The sequence below is a fragment of the Falco biarmicus genome, chromosome Z, assembly GCF_023638135.1.
Source record: "Falco biarmicus isolate bFalBia1 chromosome Z, bFalBia1.pri, whole genome shotgun sequence".
NCBI classification, from domain to species: domain Eukaryota; kingdom Metazoa; phylum Chordata; class Aves; order Falconiformes; family Falconidae; genus Falco; species Falco biarmicus.
In genome coordinates, this window is record NC_079311.1 from 35716083 (window position 1) to 35722082 (window position 6000).

The following is a 6000-nucleotide window of genomic DNA, read 5'->3' on the forward strand; positions in this document are numbered from 1 at the left end:
GCTTTCTTGTAAATGTTCATGTAATTGTTAAGTACGTAATGGAGAAAGGAGAGGACTGCTGGGTAAGGATGGAAGGGGTCACTGTGGCGTCCCACTTCCTGAGCAGTCCCAGTTTTTATATCTCTTTCTTTATGTAGTTCCCCAAATGGCTGTCTATGACAGAAATCTGGGGTGGGGGAGTGTGGGGTGGTCCTTACTCAGAGAGATGGAAGTACCACTGCTGTGTTCTGCAGACAGTTGCACTTTCCTGTCAAGAACTGCAAATTTAAAAAGCAAATATTTATCATAAAGTTAACACCCAGTTTTTCAAGTTAGAGTGTAATTTTGAGCAAAGGATTGGTTGTTCAAATCAAAACTATTTTCTCTCTTACACCCATTTCATTCTGTGTGCTGAATATACTTCAGGATCCATTTTCTTTTATTACAAAAGTAAAAATTATGCAGTTCCTATAGCAAATAATATATTTTTAATAATTTTCAAAAAAATGGTACCCTGCGATCCACAGTGGCATGTTTTAATCTTTTAACAATATAAATTAATGTAATGAAATCAAATGCTCGGGTTTGGTATCAGTCACCACTTTTTTGATTTATTTTGCTTTACAATATCTGACAGTACTGTAAGTGAAAAGTGAAAAAGTTCTACCAATTAGATGCAACAGAAATGGGGGGGAAACACATTTTAAAAAAAAAAAAAGATAAGAAAACAAGTAAATACCTTTTCATAAAAACCAAACAAAACCAAAAAAACCCCACCCAACAACAAAAACCCCACATACCTGTTTGTGAGTGTCATCATTCAGTGGTTTATTTTGTAAATTATCTAAGATGAGGAAGATTGCTTCTGCGTGGAGTGGTTAGGACGGAGCGAGCATTAGAGGAAGAAAGACACATGTATGTGAACTTTCAGGCTCTGTCCACTGCGGTGGCAGCCAGTTGGTGTTTCTGAGCTCTGTGGTATATTTCAGTAGCAGTAGCAGCAGGTTTCTTCCTAACTTGGCTGGCGTGAGCAGCCTGCAGGGGGTTACTTCCCAGCTGTGACCACAAGAGAAATAAAGAATTTCAGCTAGTCCCCTGTAACGCCTTATTGTAACCAAGACAGCCTGGGCAATCTGCCCTTTTCAAAGGCTAATAGAAGAGTCCTGTCCCGTCCACTATCTCAACAGATAGGATGCTTATGACATCAAGAAAATAATAAAGGGGAAAATCTACAGAACCACAGGCTCTGAATTTCTAAGTGTACTATTTTCAATCCAGCAGTTTTCTTTTAGCCGCTAGGTTAGGTGCAGGCAGATGCACTGAACCGTGTTGGAGCAAAATGTTACATTTCCTGTGGATATGTAAATTGCGGAACTGGCACTGAGGTTAGACTGAATAATAATAATGTTCATGTCAAACACCAGGACAGGTTTTCCTTTAAGAATGAGAAAATAGGACCAACCCGTTTTTTTCTACCCTTATACCTGGACCAACATGTGGAATGGCTGAGGGCTTGAGTGTCACTGCAAAATTATGCCCCAGTAATTGCCTGGGAAGTTTAATGTGTGGTGGGCTAAAGAGGCAGCTGAGGGTGGCTGGGCTGTAGATGCAGAGCTGCACTGCTAACTTCATGTATTAGAAAAAGCAGAGAGAGATTAAAATAATTATTTTTTAGATTTAGTGTATATATGTTGAAGTTTTCCTCTGCAACTGAGGATGGTCAATGATGAAATAAATATTTATTTTTAAAAAATGAGATTGGATTTTAAGGAAGGTAAAATTCTGCAAGAGTTTATCTGGTACAGTGAAACTGGTACAGTTAATACAGTTATAGTCTGGATTAGTTTTCATAAATCTTTCTCAGGATCTCCAGGAAATGATAAAAAATGACAAAGTTCTTAAGTAGATCATGGCATGAATTTTATCGCCCTCACCCAAGTCAGGCAGGTAAGCTTTTCAACAGATGAAGCACCTCAGCTCTCCCTCACACTCCCACCAGCATTCCCATACCTGCAACAGCCGTTGTGAAGAGTGTATTTTGATTGACCTACAAATTCCTTGCAGGTGACATAAAATGTCTTCTGCAGTTCGTTTTGCTGTGTGTGGGTGCGTGCGTTGGTGTGGGGGTGTGGGGTTGTGTGTGTGAAAAAAAGAGGTAAAGGGAGGAGCAGTCTTGCTGGCGCTTTGAAAATTAAAAATACTGAATGGCTATGGGAAGATAGACAAATAGACCCCCTACTTCAAAATAAAAAGTGGTGATTCATTTTCTTTAGCCTGTCCACAGCTAATAATGCAACTAGTAATCTGATGTGCATTCTCACACACAGCAAAATTATAAGACACATACCAGTATTTATGAAACTTATTAAGTCAAAACTAATTTCAAGCAAATAATGTCCTTCTGTTTAAAATTTGCTATCTCAAAAAATGCTATTTACAGTAAAATTAGAGGCAAAGATTCAGTAGACAGCCAAAGAAAGTTGCACATGACTAGCAGTAATTTTAGGAATAATTTTAGTGTGATGTATATTGTCAGCAGTACCATCAGTAACTGACAGAGTATCTCATAACTAATTTTGTCATAAGGGTAAATCAGAAGACTATCAGATTGTGTCCTGGTATTCAGGCTATAATACCTTACACGTTATATCCTTAATTAACAAATAGATTAGATGTAGATGGCAATGCTAGTTTTAAATAAACTATGTCATTATCAGAGTGAAATGAAATTCCTGTATCCCTAATAAATCCACAAGTTCTCCACAGTTTGAGAGTCTTTTACCAAAATAGCCGTCATTTTCTTTCTCCAAAGACTGTATCAGACACAGGTCAAATCAAATGATCAGGGATTACTTTTGCAATGTAACAAAGCAGTCTGCATTGCTGCCTTGCAGCAGAAGATAACTGTGAAGGACGTTATTAGAACTGTACTATCTGTCTCAACATTGCTGGCTGACCGCAAACGGACACAGAGGCCCTGTAGAGAACTTGTCTATATCTGGCTTTGGCGGACCACGGACACTTACCCAAACACCGCTGCATCTGCTTGACCATGAAAACCACACATCTCCTGTTTTGTACCCTCACCCCAGCAAGTACGCCCAGACCCCAGAGGATGACAAAATTCTCTGAAAAGATGGTATGGGTGCTTGCACCACCGCCGAGTGGGGGTGAGGCTAGACAAAACAGCTCTTGGAAGGAGCAGAGACTTTTGGGTGAACAACTCTCGAACATCTATAAAAGAACTGTGACAACCAGCATCGAGTGGAATTCCCCACCTGACGTGAAGTCGATCTGAGCTGACGGGACCCCCACCTCTGTGCAGTGGTAGCTATTGCACCTTTCTTTACTTTATTTTTCCTCTCTCTCCATTTTCTGCCTTTATGCGAGTACCATTAAACTTCTTTTCTTTATGGCATTTGACCTCGTTTGTGTCTTAATCTCACTCTGGGAATCACAAAGAATCTCCCCAGACCCGACCATTCTGGGGCACCTATTTCCATCTGGAGCTGCTCCTGGCACCATGAGGTTTGCATAGTTCCCGTTATTACATAGGCATCATGCATTAGAAGTGTGGGGGGTTGCATTATGTCAGGTGGACCATATACAGGAATAATTCTGACTTGTAAAAAGGGCACTTAGACCGGACAAAAAACCAATTATTGTCTCATTTGCTTCAAGCAACTGGTACGGCTATGCTGACAAAACTAGTAGTTCTTGCAAGTATGTAGGGACAGAACTACTGGTATCGGACCAGTATAGCAAGTAAGTTGCTCTTCGTGGTGGTTCTGGGTTTAGAACTCAATGAAATAACCCAATTCACTTGAAAACAAAAGAACGTTATAGCAAATTGAGTACTGAGTACTCAATTATTTGAAGCATATTTGGCAAGAAAGGAGTAAATGTCTTGATGGGAATTCTAATATGAAGAGTCCTGCTCATTCAGTCAGCCTGTGGAGTACAGATAAGCAGAGAGTTTCCAGTCTTTTAACATATTTTTGGTTTTAAAATACTGTCTAAAAAAGCAGATTTGATCCAAAACCAGACAACTTATGTTGGTATACAGTTATTTGTCTGGTAAAATTCATAACTCACCTGTCTTTGCTAAGTCTTTGTGCATCTTTGTTAACTCTACGTGGCCAAAATATACTCACCGGTTTTCTGATCGGACAAGCTCATCTAATCTAGTTTACATCGAAGGTATCTGTAATTGGTGAACTCTGACACGGACACTATTGATGTTAACAATAACTTATTGGATGGTTATATACAGGTGCAGATCTTTATAGTTTTAAAAACTAAAGTGTTCATGGGCATTAAGATAATTTTTTCTGATTAAAGTTACTCAACCTAAACAAATACAAATGTAAAGAGCAGAAGGTGCCTGTATGGGGTGATGGATGGCAAAGAAACTGACTGATGACTGTGAGTAATGCCAACTAGAGCAGTACTTGTGATTCAAGAAAAACATGTTCTAGTGATTAGCACAATTCCATGCAATTTCCTTTTTATTCTTCCTTTCTCATTGATTCTTTTCTGCTTCCTAATAATAAAGTATACTTGCATTTTTTATTTTGTTTTAAATTGGTAATAGTAAGTTAGGAATAAAACATACTAATGCTCAAACTAGTCATATTACATGGAATTATGTTGGACCCAATAATGAGTGCTGACTTTTGTAATCTGGAAACATTTTTGTACTAGATATATGAAAAAGTACTCAGAGTTTTTAAAGAATTCAGACTAGTTAGGTTCATGTCCTCACTGAGAGTACAGAAATTAAACACGTAGACTTTGCCAGATAGCTGCCTTTGAAAACCTGGTGAATTACTTAATTTTTTCTCTAAACACAGAACATAACCACACCAATTTTAATAAATGGTATTGAATGCCAACAAAATCAATTAAAACATAGATAGCCATGAGTTCATTAAACCTTTGCCTAAATACCCAGGTATTTCCAAACTGTTTTCTTGGAAGTCATTGCTACTAAGCGCCTTGCAGTACTTTTCTAACAATGTATTAACACACCTGTCTTGTCTTATAAGGTAACAGTTTCCTCCACTGAGTGGACTACATTTTAGTAGTAAAAGACTTGATCTATACCATTATATTGCCTTTTTTTTGCCTACCTCCCCCCCCCCCCCCCACTGGACATGCTTTTCTACACAGCCTTTCCCGCTCAGGCAGAAACACCTGTGCCACACCAGTCCTAGCTCATGAGCAGACTGTGAAGAGGGATTAATTTGTGCCACACTGTACTCTCTCTGTGTGAGAACTGATTCTTACTGGTATTGTAAAAGCATGAATCTGAACACAGATATCCGGAGAGGAATGCCTGAATGTCAGCCCATTCTACCAGCTTCCTGTCCGAAAGGTGTGTAGGAACAGGATGCTACACAGACACATCTGCATTAGCAAATAAGAGCCCTCTCAGATCTGTACTTCAGTTACATTTCGATGATAAGACTTCTCAGTAATTTAAGAATATTCATGGACAGCAAAGCTGACATGAACATCAAAATTGTCTTCTGACATTTAACTTTTTCTCAAGGTGAACTACTATCTATCATCTTTAGTGGATGCATATAAAGCTAATGATGTCATTCATTCAAATGTCAAAGTAAAGCCTTACAATTAAAATGTATTTATGCCTGTCAGATTCTAACAAACAGCATACAGGAGCTTTAGATTTTGTGGCAGTTCACTAACATTACAATGAAATTCAACACTTGCAGAGTATAATTCTATTGTGGTTCTAATGAAATGAACATTATGTATGTAGCCGAAGAAAGACACCTTTTAAATATCTCCATTAGCTGCCTTTCATGGTGCAAACTTTTGATTCCTTTACTACATTCTTTAAAATAAAGTGGTTAAAGAAATTGCAAATTAGTAGTAAACACAGTATCCCAGATTAGCCACTGCGATTTAGAGAAATTGAGGTGTTTAAGCCAATCAGATAGAATGAGGTACAGTGACGAAGGAGAAAATTTCAACCCCCTTGCCATTTTCTGGTAC